The sequence below is a fragment of the Phyllopteryx taeniolatus genome, chromosome 18 (genome assembly GCF_024500385.1).
Source record: "Phyllopteryx taeniolatus isolate TA_2022b chromosome 18, UOR_Ptae_1.2, whole genome shotgun sequence".
Lineage (NCBI taxonomy): Eukaryota > Metazoa > Chordata > Actinopteri > Syngnathiformes > Syngnathidae > Phyllopteryx > Phyllopteryx taeniolatus.
The window spans coordinates 11,296,613-11,310,450 of record NC_084519.1 but is presented as its reverse complement, the minus strand read 5'-3'; the positions used below and the strand labels follow the sequence as shown (position 1 = coordinate 11,310,450).

Genomic DNA, 13,838 nt, shown 5'->3' with positions numbered 1-13,838 from the left:
CTCTCCTCAAATTGTCTTGGATTTGTTTTTTTATTATTATTATTATTTTTTTTTATTTTTTAAATGGTGGTAAAAAGCAAAACATAGCATTGAAAATGCTTTGAATGAGTAATCAACCGAAATGGGCCATATTACATCCATAGTGGGGAAGAGAACATAAGTACAGTATTTCACCCGGAATTTTCTTTCCCCAAATCGGCTGGCTGAAATGACATGACCTCTAATGTGACCTGTGATGGAAGTCTTCCGGAAGCAATTTCGCTTTACTTGTTTGCCGGTCGGGCCCATGTCATACACAACTCTTACACGCTTTTTGATGTTCTCTCTCAGCTGCCCTTATTAGCTTCAAAAGAAAGTCAGAAAGTGACACATACCTCACTAAATGATCCGGGGCAAAGAAGCCGTGTTTGAAGCCGTTTCTAATATCCCTCTTACCGCTAATCTGCGGGGAGTGTGAAGCGCAAAATGAAGGATGGAGGCAGTTGGAGAGGATGGGACGGGCGGTATGATTATAACGCAAAAAAAGTGAGTTTTGGTGGAAAAAGAAAGCGCAAATCAGAGTAAGTGACCAGTGAACTCGTCGAGGAAATTTAACGTCCTCCCTAATGAACTGTGATTGGCTCATTAACCCCACCTCTCCGGGGTGGCAAAACTGGCCCTGCTGTGTATTCAACTCACTTGCACACACTCGGCCACACGCACCCCCCCCCCCCACACGTGCAAACAAATATGCTCATTAAAAAGCCAATGGAGTGGGCAAGCGCTCACATATAATATATATCTTCATTAGACACACAGCCGATGGATCATTACGCTAAATATGCGCTCTGTCAAGCATGAACGTTGAACAACAACGATCCCTGCGTGGTGCAGTGCGATGCAAAGTTCACATTTATCTGTAGCACGATAAAGTAGTCAGGAATGCGTATTCATCGTCAACAAAATTAATTACAGTCTAGGTTTTCATGATCTTAAGCCATGCCAGCCACACACGACCGAACGCCACTGAACAATTCAGTCGCATCGCGCAGTTTGCAGTTGCCATTTTTGGGAAGATTACTTTGGAAATGTAGTCAGTTACAATTACAAGTTACTCTGTTCCAGCGGCTTCGCTTGGCCTATTTTAGGGAGGCTTGAACTGGGAGTGGCATTAAACAGCAGTAAAAAGTCGGCCTAATGCTCATATCTCAAAAAAGGTCACTCGTATATTAAGGCACCAAATATAGAGAAAGTGGATTAAGATCATGATCATAGATCAATATGTGTCGAAAAGTAGTTATAGTTAACTATATTATTATTAACCAAATAGTTGACTATATTAAGACAATTTCCTGTACCTTTGGCTTAAAAGCGTAGCATTATGGAGTGTTTCTGCCACCGGAAGGGATGTACGAAAGTTCATGTCCGTGCAGTCGATGTATGGGGCTGTCATTGCCAGCAGCCTCTCAAATATCTATGAAAGCATTTGAAAATGACGCATGATCACCATCTGGAAACCTGGTGACAAGATTCTTTTGTCTCGCCCTTTTCTCTTCTTTATTTTCTCTGCCGGAGGAGAAATCTAGCTCAGGGTTATAATAGTTTGGGATTTTTCATTATAGTTAGGTTTTATTTCATTTTCTCTTTTGTATTTAAAATTCTATTAGTTTTATTTTGTTTTTTTAGAGCAGGTTTGTCAGTGTTCATTTCCCCCCCCAAAAATATCTTTGGTTCAGTTTTTATACATTTTGATGGTTTAGTCAGGTGCGAGATTTAAAAAAAGGTCACAAAAACAAGTATTAATAAATAAAAACTCAACAAAAGGCAACATTTAAAAAAAATATTAACCACCAACAAATCAAATAGAAGTACAATACTGTATAACAATCCACAGAATGCTGTTAAGCTTTCTACGTGTTGTTGTCATCCAGGAGGGGAGTCATCTTTTCTTTGTCGTCCGTGGTGTTGAGGATTACAGTGCATTTTCCCTAGTAAGATGGTAGAATTGGGATACTTTCGTCTTTCCTTTGGGATGTCAGTGATTTCATTTCTTGGCATGTAAGGTTGGTTTCACTAACCACAGTGGGCCACAACAACAACAACACCCTGTTGTTGACCACCTCCAGACACGCAAGAAATCCAGCCAATTGTCAAAAAACAACCACTCCTCAGAACCGTGCTGTTTTGTATCAATTTACTATTTGCTATTTTTTTTTTTTTTTTTTTTTGGCATTAGTCTTTTTCACCCCAGCTGTTGGGCTGGAGCGAAGTAGACTTTCATTGCTCGTTGCTCAGTTCAATTGATGAATAGGCTTTGCACATCTAAATTCCGCGACTGAGAAACTGCTCCATATACAAATGGAATAGTTCAGCTACTTGCTTGCCATCCCATTCCTTACAATTTGAACTCCAATTCAAACAATAGATCAGAATGGAAGCAAAAGGTCCCTTCAATGGAGGATGAAGAAATGTCATTGCACATGTCCCAATGGAGTACAGTCCACAAATATAATGGACAACTCCACTGTTCCCGTATAGCGCATTCAACATCAGAACATTCACAAGCCCCTAATTAGTGCTAGCATTAGTAGTCAGAGCTTCATTTGCTTCGTCACTTTGTTTCACAGTGTCAGCGCTATAGCGAAGGGTAGGTTGTAAACGCTGATCTCTGCCTGTGTTTTTATGCTCAGGTCGCTGTTAGACCTATAACCTTTGGCATTTGAAGTGCGGAGCGATCAATTCTACACACCAGGGTGGAAGTGTCAAGGTTATAAAAGTTGTTGATGGAGGCTTAATGTAGAAGCCATTTGGTCATTTGACAATGTGTCCCATTGTGATTACTAATGAGTGTTGTGACTTTTTGAATCCTCAGGTTTTTTTGAAAGCACAAGCAGGCAATATTAATACCTTTGACCATTTCAAGACCGCGCCCAGCAACTGGATTTCTGCATTGCTAAGCAGAACCTAACGACAAACATTTTTGATGAATGTAAGCCTAAAAATAAAAACAAGCTTACCAATAATAAGCAAGCTTGTATCATAAATTGTGTATGTCAGCGTTAATGATTAAGTTTTCTCCAAAACATTTTGGTGGAATTCTGAATTGTACGATTGTATGTTTTCTAACTTATGTTTCACTGTAATATACTCAGGTTGCAGATGGTTTCTGGATTCAACAGAAGACAGTAGGTTGAAACATGCGATATCGCAGTGGCACGATTGATAAGTGTTGAGCACATCCACCTCACAGTTCTGAGGCCGGGGGTTTGAATCTGGACTCTGGCCTTCCTGTACGGAGTTTAGTTTCAGATATTGCAAAGTAAAAAAAAAAAAAAAACACAGGGTGGAGTTTCCTCTGCATTCTTTTTGGGCCATTTCCGGTAGCCGTTTTTACTTTCCTTTCAGTAACAAGGAACAAAGCAACAACAATGGCGACCGTGGAACTGTGTCTGGTAGAACAAATGGACCTAGATGACCAGATGATACGTTTAATTACGGTGCAAAATCGATTGTGAAGGCGGCGGCGTAGATGGTATGTTGAACCAAGGGGCACGCTGAGTTCGTCATCACAGCATGTGACTAAAACGGACCAATCACGAGAGATGATCTCCGGGGTATTCGATGCGCAGCAACTATTTTTGCAGTGTGCGCGGCAAGCTGCGCAGAAGGGCCGCTCGGGGCAATTCATCGGTCACGTGATGCAATGCGGGCGTTGTCGGCCGCACGACCGCAGGAGTATAAAGAGGCCTTAAGGGAGCGTAGGATATCATGTCTGTCAAAGAGTTCTATTTCATTAACGTCATAAAAAAAAAATTCTCCCTCATCTAGTCTTTATTAATTGTAGAGAAAGAGACTATCTTTGTGTGTGTTCACAATGGGTGCTGCACTCATAAACAGAGGAGGCCTTCACACCACTTGCCCCACAGGAGGAAAAAAATAATTCTTTGTGACATGATCTGTATCAGCTATTCAGTGTTTTTTTTTTGGCACAAAATTGCCCGGGAATTTGACAAATAGGCATGTCCAGCAGTTTGCACATGCATAATCACCCATGTGGGATGATGCTGTATTTCTTGTTTCAAGGCATTTATGGCTGCGTGCATATAGTGATGCTAGGAATCCACCACTGCTTCATCGCTCCAATGTTTCTTATGCAGCTCCAGTGGAGTGAATGGCACAAACAAAATTTATATGAACTAGTGTCTCACATTCTCCACATGCTCCAGCACCTGGAGGATGGGCCCATTATCAGCACAAGGACTCCAAGTCAATAATAAACTGCCAATATGAAAGACTGAAAGATTACCACTGGGCTTGATTGGCCATGCTCGATGAAGAACGTGTCTATAAGGTGGGGGGAAATGGAGCAGGCTGGATGGAGTTAGGGAGCTTCACAGAAAATTTCCAGTGCTTCTATTTGGTTAAAAAAAAAAAGAAATGGTGCTGGTTTGCTGAAATTGATTTGAATGGAGAGGAGAAAGATTTACAGCAGAGAGAAGACTTACTTTAAGTGTGCGGGGGAATAAGAGGAAGAAGCCAAGGACACAGGAAAGGTGCCTGCCATTAGGCCATACCATGATAGACAGGAGCATGTGCTCTGAATCTCCACGTGATAATGTGGAATCACTGGGGGAGTTTTGCAACCAGTGAAGTGGGGCATGCACGTTCGTAACCTCGAAATGTCATAATTACATGAAATATTTGTTTAAAAAACACTTTCAGGCCATAATTATAAAACATTCAAACTGTGCATAAAGTAACAGTTTAAACTTCTTCTTAAATCCATAACACTACATTTGTTCAGTACAGTTGAGTTGTATTAAAGCGTTAAGTACAATACATTTGCATTTAATTGTCTAGACCTGTTTCGGTGTAAGTCACTGTTGTGAGGTTTTTACCTGTAAAAGGTACATTTAATTTTCTTCTCATATTGAGTATACCTTATAGGAATAAAAGCAAGGCCTTGTTTTTGTTGGGCCAACTGCATGTTAATGTTGTTCATAATGATTGGACTTGGAGCCTCTATCATGGCTCTGATACTACACAGTGGGAAATGCTGGCTTTGACAGGCAGTACGAAGTAGTACCAAGAAGTGTGGTTTTAACAACGTTCCAAATGTTTGTCAGGAATGTGATGGAATATAATTTTGAAAAATTTCATTGTGTGATTTTCTTTTTTAATTTTGTTTTCTAAAAATGCTACTCTGTAATCTTGTGACAGTTAATTGCTAAGTGATTAATGATAACTGCACGATCATTACTTCAAATGGCCATCCCTAGTTTGACTCCATCTTCAGAATCAGAATCATCTTTATTTGCCAAGTATGTCCAAAAAACACATAAGGAATTTGGCTTCTCAACAATAATTAATTGTTCATTTTTCATTCAATTTAAAATATATCTTTAAGTCCCATGCCTAGTTTGTGTACATTTTGCATACACCTCCGTCTTCTTCCCCAGCTGAGATCAGTTGTGATCCTTTGTCCTCCTTGACCCTCTGTTGAACTGTCCCTCCATTATCTTTGTCTGCGAACCCTCCTCGCATGCACCACAGGATATGGTTCCCCTGCCACCACCTCCCCTCCCCTCCCCTCCCCTCCCCACACCTCTTCTGGCCAGAAAATGTAGCTCTGGATCCTTGATGGCCTTCTGCACTGCGACACTTAGTTCCCGTCCATTGCCTGCTGCCCGCCCGCTAATCGGGATTGGTGGAAAAGAAAGCATCACTGTGAGACGTTGTGTCCCCTGAAGCCCACAGAACCAGGCCAAGGTCACTCACACCGTTCTTGCATGACGGCTGCCTGCTGCGACCAGCGAGATATTTGCTACTTTAAAGGACAGAACAACAAGAGAGGTCACCCAACTTGAGAAGTTGAACATAAATGACAAAGCAGCTGCTAATTTTATTACTGAAATACAATTAGATATTATTTCAAGATCATATTCCAGTTTTCTCTTTGTAATGAAATAATCTGTCTTTTCTGAGTTGGAGTGTGAGCTCATAGGTAACCTATTTTCTGCTCTCCCCTTGATCATCACTCATTAATAATTAACTCACGCCCCATTTGTTTTTGTACGAGATAGCAATTTCAACTTGTGAGGAATTAATGGCACACACAAAAGGTGAGCAGTTACTTGTCACTTCTAATGCTTTGATGTCCCTTATAACTTTAATATGCCAACAGCATTTTAGTGTCACGCGATTATCGGCGGCACCTTCTTTGTTAAAATGACATGCAAGATGCCGCTTCTTCATGCTGTCATTATGTTGTCCCCTCGGAGCTGAGGTGAAAACAACATGGGTGGAAATTATATGGCAGCATGTTATTGCAGCGTGTCAGTGAATCCTTAAAAATGTTTTTCTCCAAAATGTAAGTCCTTAATCATCCCAAAAATTTACAATCCATGGTTCAAATGTCTTAAAGGGATAAACAGCAATGCCATACTTTCTTTGTAAAGAAGAATTTGATTGAATCGTAAGTAGAGTGAAACCTCTATTTAACGAACTAAGGCGGAGTCGTCCGTTGAGTCCAATTGTCCGTTTATTTTCATGGCCTAAAATCACCAGTACAGTACAAAATTATTGTTATGTACTTTTTCGTGGCCTAAAAACACCCTGTACATTACTAAAAAAAATATTGTAAATAAATACAAAAAAGCTTTAAATTGTTTGAAGAGTTTAAAGTTTATCCAAACTAACTTTGCTGGTGCATGGCAGGGGGTGATTTTGAGTTCCAACTGGAAATTATTTTCTGTCCGTTAAATCCAAAGTCTGTTAAATTGGGGTCCGTTAAATCAAGGTTCCACTCTTGTTTGGCCTTTTGGCCAAACTGTCATCAATAATTATTTGGTTGTGTCTGAAAGGCAGGAGGAGAATAGCTTCAGTTATACAAATTGGCAGAAACTTCCAGCCTGGGGAAGTGTAAATTTGGTTTTGGCTGAATGGATAACCCTTCGTTTGTGAAGTGGTTAAAACTAGAGCATAAGCAATGACTCAGAGGCCTGATGCACACTGTGAAAGAGGCTCTTTAAACTCTCCTCAAAGGGAATTAAAGCTGTAGAATCGCATAATTATACACAATACGCTGTGAAACCTTGTAAATGTTGAATCACAAAATGGTGGTAATTTGAACTGCACTGAACTGAAGTGTGGGGAAGATTGATTTGCGAAACAGAATGTTGTGGGCACATTCCTTGAGGGGACAACGTATTTCATTATGACGTTTATTGTTCAACACATTCAGTTCCAATAAATATTTGGATAAAAATGACTTTGGTGTGGTCAGGGGCGTTTCTAGACCCCTGTTTCATGGAGGCCCCCGCACAAAACAAAAACCTGGATCATGGATAAGCAAAGATATCCTTTATGAAATAATGAAAATATAAAATAACAAATAACTATCAACACATAAAGCAAACAAATGAAAACAGTATAATGTATTTTGGTGATGGTCAAACAGAAGTGACTCAATGTTCATGTTAACATTTTTGTTTAATGTAACATTTCGCCTTAACCAGGACATACAAGGAGATATATAATATGCAATGTAGAGTCTATTCCAAACACAAAATAGTACAGTACTTTACTGGACTGGACAGACCAAGCTGACAGCGAAATTGAGGTTGGTGTCATTTGACGACAAACGCAACATAGTAATGACATAGGCTATCCAGCAGGTCTGCGTAAGCAAATACGAAAAAATAAACTACTGTATGTTGTTATGTCTCAACTAGTTCATTTGCTGCTCTGCTGTTTAACTAAATGTAATATTTGGTGAATGTCCGATGAACTTCTTTGGTAACACCACCAGAGGTACGGTGGTGAAGGAGATACACCGCGTCGATGGAATGTAAAGCAACACGTAGCAATCAAGCGTACCCCTGTGGTGTGTGTTATTTTGGATAAGGTATAGTACAAATCGTACGTACTTTATCACACTAAAATGAATGTTATTACCATCACTTTTTTTCTTTTCATCCTCTTCTGATTTTTGTTTTCTTTTTGCATGCATGTTGCAGTGCTTTGTCATTGATATGGGCCAATTGCCAGGCTTGCCTGCCCTGTTGTGGCGTCTCTGGCTGTGGTCTTAGTTTGTGGATATAAGGGGTTACATTTAATCAGGTGGCCTTTTGAAGGTCTTTAGTGTTAAATTTGGCCTCCGCAAAACAGCAGATGCCATTTATTGCCTTTGCTTTGTTTGACTGTCTGGCGCTCTCCACTCACTATTTCACCATTATTTTCCCCAATGTTTTCGAAATCAAATCAGTTTTCACACACCTGTCTTGTCAAGTGTCAGCAGAACTTGGGGAATATTTCTGCTCGACTTGGCGAAAGACAATAGCGCGCTTCAAGCGACGTTTCTCTCGCTCTCTTTTGCTCACGCTCTCCCTTTCTCGCACACCTGGAATGAAAATGCATTAAGGGTGAAAGCGCCCCCTGCTGTTTGTACACTTTGACCCTGCTTGCGGACTACAGTTTCCATGGTGCCACCTACATGCTCATCTCAGGCTAGCTGGCCTTTATCCACACGCTCATTTGTAAGCCCGCTCAAGTCTCGAGCTTCCCCGCTTCCTCCTCAAACCTTAACTCGCTAACTGGCTCGCTGCCCGCTCCTCAGCACTGTTTCTGAGCCCACTTTGCAAGTCCTCTAATCTCCCGTTGGCTGTACACACTGCCTTGTCACAATGATTTCTGATTAGGTGCTCAGGATGGTTGTGTTTTACTGCTGGAAGAGCACCCAGAGATACATAATTAAGCACGAGATGGGACCCAAATAATTTTCAACTTGTCATTTCTCCTCAGATTGGTGCCATTGCTCTGCTGACAATGGAGGAGGCTTGCTCACAGAGACACAGGATGTATGTGATCAGGATGAGATGAGAAGCAACACAGACAAAATGTTTTCTGCTAAGTACAAGCCTGCCACAGACCAGACAACACAATGTAAATAAATGACATGCAATATCCCGTTGAGGAATAACAACACTGACTGTATTGCCAACAACAAAACTTGACTACTTTCAACTGAATTACATTCTCATGGTATTTTCAAGCAGATGTATTTTATTTCAAGTACTATATTGTGGTTGGTTTAACACATTTCTACATTAGTTTAAAAATGACATACAGTTTAAAAAATAATAAATTGTTTTGGAATCTCTCAAGTTTTAGAAGTTCTGTGGTTTCATTTTTGAGCAAGAAACGTCCATAGTGGGAATTATTTATTTAAAATATTTTCTTACTGTGACATCACACTTTCGTTGATTTAAAAAGTTGATATTTGGAACCGCTTGCTCACACACGCTTTTTGGGAAATAAGCAGCTAACGAGAGATTTACTTCATTGTGTAATTTCACACTTTATGGGCGGGGAGGCACTCCAGAGATCCAACTAATTGTATACAGCAATAAAAAGTCAATTTTCCAGAAAACACTATCTCCCCTTTCAGCCATGGCCACCCTCCAAATTTTGAGTTTTATGGTGGCTTGAGGTTTCAGTGTTTTTAGTGCCTCACTCTCAAAGCAATGATAAATGTAATTTAATAAAATGCATTTGATCTGAATCAAAAGCGACACATTAAAACATAATTCAATAAAACTGAACTGCTGACTGTCACACTGGAATGCAGAGAACAAAAAACTGGAACACTTGCATAAGGAAATAATGGCGCCCACAGACATGATACAAAAAAGATTATAGATTTAAATGCTGATGCTGAAATATGGGTTTCCAAAAATCTTCACCCTGATGGGAGAAAGTCAGTTTCCAGCCATCTAAAACATAGCTTGCATGTGGATGAAGGGCCAAAGCTCAATCAACGTTTTTTCTTTCTTTTTTTTTTAATACTCATATGTGGACATTGCTTGAAACTCGTTAAGTCTGGAAGCCAGTGAAAAGCTCTTGCAGCCCTGCAGGGGAGAGTTTCTCGCCTCCATTTTGGTTTTCCCCCCACACAATAGAGCTCAGAGAAGACTTGGTAAATCAGACGCAAGGCAGGAATCTGTTTCTTTTTGTTATCACAAGTAGGTCTAATCCATTACAGCCAGTGGGGGGAAAGTAGCAGAGTAATCTCATAAAACCGAATGTGATTGTTTGTAGGATTAGTCCTTCACAGGATGGAGGAAAATGTATACTTTGATTGACTGAGAACGATTGGTAGGCGACATCGTGCACACATCTTGATTAACTCCTAAAGATAAGACTAAGTACGTTTTGGCTTGGAAAATCAATACATTGAATAAACATTTACTCCTTAAACATGAACATGACTGGAAAGTGATCGTATTAAATCACGTGTTGCATGAAGTACATTAATAAATAGGAAATATGTGGATTTCGCTGAACAAATGGGTGCCCACATGATTGACACTGTTCAACTACAGATTTGTTTGGATTTTGAAAACTTTTGTCCATATAAACAATTTAAATATGTTCATATGTCAAACTTGTGAAACTAAAAAACCTTTGAAAAACGGTATGTCACGCTGTCGTATAAGATTAAAAACGTTTCAAATGTAAAAGCTCTGGTCTATATTCTCGTCCTTCTTTTGGAGTACATGTTTGTTTTAACAATAAGCCACACAATTGTGAAGTCAAATGCATGCCCTGAATTAATCTTTTGATCTTGATCTGAACTGAGGATAAAATACATGATGGGCTTTTCTTTTTGTCAAAATTTTGGCAGAATTCCAAATTGTAGGATCTTCAATTTAAGGGCTCCCAGTGTATATTGATTTTTTATTTTTTATTTTGGAAAGCACTTAATATTGTCTTGACGTAATATGACAGGAAACGTTCCCCCACAAATCCCCCTACCAAGTTTTTCATTTAAATTCCTGTCAATTCTCAACAACTTTGCTTCTCAGTTTTTGTGATTGTAGTTGTGAATCTGATGGAAACTTTTCTGAAGAATAATTAAGTGAATGAGGCCAGGACAGCTCGATGAAATATTGATTAGCAAGTCTACCTCGCAGTTCTGTGGTGCTTTGTTTCAATCCTGGCTTAGGCCTTCTTGTGTTGAGTTTCAATGTTTTGCATGGGGATTCTCCTGGTACTCAGGTTTCCTCCAACATTTCAAAAACATGTATGTAGTATATTAGGTGGACCCTAACGCTCACTAATGAAGATAACTGGAAATTGGATGGATGGGTGAATGGAGCCATTTAAAGTATAAGTACTGCTGTAGGAGATGAATGCTGAAAACAAGCAGATAAGAAAAATATGTGGCTGCTGCACTCACTATGAAAAAGAAGCATTCAAGGACAAATATTTTCATAAGAAGCAAAACTCCAGGATCCGAGCCAAGTGCCCGCCATGATGTATCGAACCATCGTCAAATCTTTTACCCCACCCGCTTGTAACCAAGGCAACATGGACAGGTAATTGCATGGCGGGACGTCACAGCAAACCCCGCTGTGTTCTTCCGGGATCAAACCCTCTTCAGAAGCGATTGTGCTTCCACTTGTGGCGTGGCACTTTTGCCCCCGCAGAGGAACCCAGACTGGGGATACTACAGCATGTGGCAACCTGCACTTTATCAGCAGCTGCCAGCCTGCGCGTGACGTCCACTTCACACGCTAGCAGCTTGATTAGCGATCACTATTTCATCAAATGCAGTGCCAGACAAACATGGATATGCGAGAAGTGTATTTCTCACTTCGCGGATACACGTACACACACCATTTGCGTATGGATACATATTAATGTGCTCCACCCGCGATCAGTCAGCCAGCTTCATTATTATTCCCTCTGATTTCCTTTCAGGCAGGATTCCAAATACTGCCATTAACATCAATGGTGCTGTGGAAATATAGCAAGAAGCCATGTTGAATTTGTGTGAATGCTCCTGCTTGGAGGGTGTGCGCTTTCTGCTCAGCCTCGCAGGAGGTCTGCTCCAGCCACACACCCGTGACCCCCAAACACTGGCTGTTGTCAAGCAAAAAAGAGTCTGCCATTCTGAAGCTGCTACTTTTTAATTGAATTATTGCAGCAGTGAGAGGCTGTCTTCGCTCGCTGCCTTCCCTCCACTAATTGCTCCATTTTCCCTGCATCCTTTTCACTCGCTAACTCCATGCAATTTTCTGCTTGGTGTCTCTTCCCATTTCCTCCACTGCCTCTGTCAACATTTTCTCACAAACTGCCTGTAATGTTTTGCTCTTTTTTTGTTTTTTGTAAATCAGTCATGCAACTGTGCCCTGGCCACACGCACGCATATATTCCCAATTTTCGAGAGGCTCTTTTCACTGCAATGCCTTTGTATTTATCCTGCTTTGTGCACTGGAAGGTGTCATGGAGATCTGTTTGTAATGTTCAGATTTAACAGGGTGCTCAATCTCACAAACCTTCTAATATTGTACTTTGCTGGCAGAAGTATGTGTAACACTGCACATATAAGGAGGAAACATGTTTCCATGGCGAATGCATGGACGTGAAATTTTCTTGCTCCTGTTCGGCTTTTTTGATAACCTTCAGCTACAAAAAATAGACATCTTCTGATGGTATCAGATGAATGGACGGTTGGATAGTCAATTTGACTAGATGCTTTTTCCAGTAAACAAGCACGTTTCAACATTTCAACAATTTGACTGTCAGATAGGGATGGGTGTATCGATAGTGTTGTATCGATACTCGCGCTACTCATTTGGCACCAGTTCCTTTCAACAAATATTGATATTAGGGTAACGAACTTTCTTAGGCATAAGCAAGGTGCTAGACAAAGTAGCATAAATTTTTCAGCGGGGCATGGTTAATCAAATTCAGCAGTCATGTCCACAGCTTTTGAAAGTGGATACAACTGATTGATTTTTCACAAATTTGAAGCCTAATTTTATGTACCATAATTTCTCGTGTATAATGCGCACCCATGTATAATACGCAGCCCCAAAGTTGACCAAAATTCTGCATTTTTACAATGCATGACTTTGCTTCTACCCATATGATCAAAACATGTATTATCTGTATGTTGTTAGTTTTTTTTCAAATAATTATTCTGAAGTGAAGCACTTTATTTGAACTTTATTTTTTTTTTTATTTATTTGCTCTTATTTTGAAATTCACAGCCCCACTTTTATTATTATTTAACACACAGTTGTGCTCTTATGTTTGATTACCTAGGCAGAATTTGTAAGATGGGTACAATTCTTTAAAGAAAACATGGACCAGGTGAAACATTTAATTTTATTTTAATGGGATTCAAATTAAATGGTCAAGCATTTCAGAAAAGCATTATCATTAAACAAAACATAACCGTAAAGAAATTAATGATGGTAGTTGTTCAGTCATCAGTCATATTTAAAAAAAATTAAAAAAAATAAAATATTTCACAAATTCTGCCAGTGTATGTAAACTTATAGGCACAACTATACATATATGCAGTCATACGTACCCCTGTCATATTGGAATGAAAGTGTAGGTTACACTTTTTTTATAACCACTAGGTGGCGGTGGCATTTTGGAATGAAAGTGTACAGCTTTTTCATAACCACTAGATGGCGGCATACATTTATAACTTGAAAGTTTTTTTCCATTTGGCCCTATACCCATGTATAATGCGCATTATTGACTTTTGACAATTTTTATTAATTATACACGTGAAATTACGAGACTTGATTTTTTTTAAATCATTCAAATTTGCCAAACAACACTTCTCTGTAGCGTGTCAAATGTACACCAATTGAGGTTCGCGTTATCCTCCGTGAATCTTAATTCTTAATCTTACCAAGATACAAACTTTATGGCAATGGTTTGGAGAAGGTCCTCCTTCTCTGTGTGCTCAAGGCATGGTTAGATGAGTTTGTTGTGGAAAAACTCACTGACATCAACCCTATCAAAACATTTGAGATGAACTTCAATAGTAGTTT

General features: G+C 39.8%; 1 long non-coding RNA gene across 1 annotated transcript; it reads left to right on the top strand.

The window, feature by feature from the left end:
• The first annotated feature begins 5,214 nt into the window (after positions 1-5,214).
• LOC133468597 (uncharacterized) lies at positions 5,215-10,463 on the top strand. The gene is made up of 3 exons (XR_009785532.1): positions 5,215-6,101; positions 7,790-7,885; positions 8,782-10,463. It is a non-coding gene; the product is annotated as an uncharacterized LOC133468597 (long non-coding RNA).
• The last annotated feature ends 3,375 nt before the right edge of the window (positions 10,464-13,838 follow it).